The following is a 406-nucleotide window of genomic DNA, read 5'->3' on the forward strand; positions in this document are numbered from 1 at the left end:
AGAGGTTTAGAACAGGCGGACGAGCAGTGCTGGGAGGAGGAGGGTGGTTTGCTCTTGGTCTTGGGGAATTTGAGGGTCCCTAGGAAGTGACAGATAAGTCCCTGAGTAGTGCACGTGGTTTGCATTCGGCTACTAACTGAACGGTTGGCGGTTCAAAACCATCCAGCAGTGCCATGGAGGAAAGGCCTGGCAATCTGCTTCCGTAAAGATTACAGCCAAGAAAACCCTACGGAGCACAGTTCTACTCAGTAACACACGGGGGTGCCATGAGTCAGAGTTGACTCGACTGCAATGAGGTTTAGGAAGTTGCAGTGCACCAGCATTGCTGGGCAGGGATTCTGAGCTAGGGACACAGCTGTCTGGGCCCAGGGCCTCGGCTCCCAGAGATTAACCAGTAAGCAAGGTA

Source organism: Trichechus manatus, unplaced genomic scaffold (assembly GCF_000243295.1).
Source record: "Trichechus manatus latirostris isolate Lorelei unplaced genomic scaffold, TriManLat1.0 scaffold00065, whole genome shotgun sequence".
Classification (NCBI taxonomy): domain Eukaryota; kingdom Metazoa; phylum Chordata; class Mammalia; order Sirenia; family Trichechidae; genus Trichechus; species Trichechus manatus.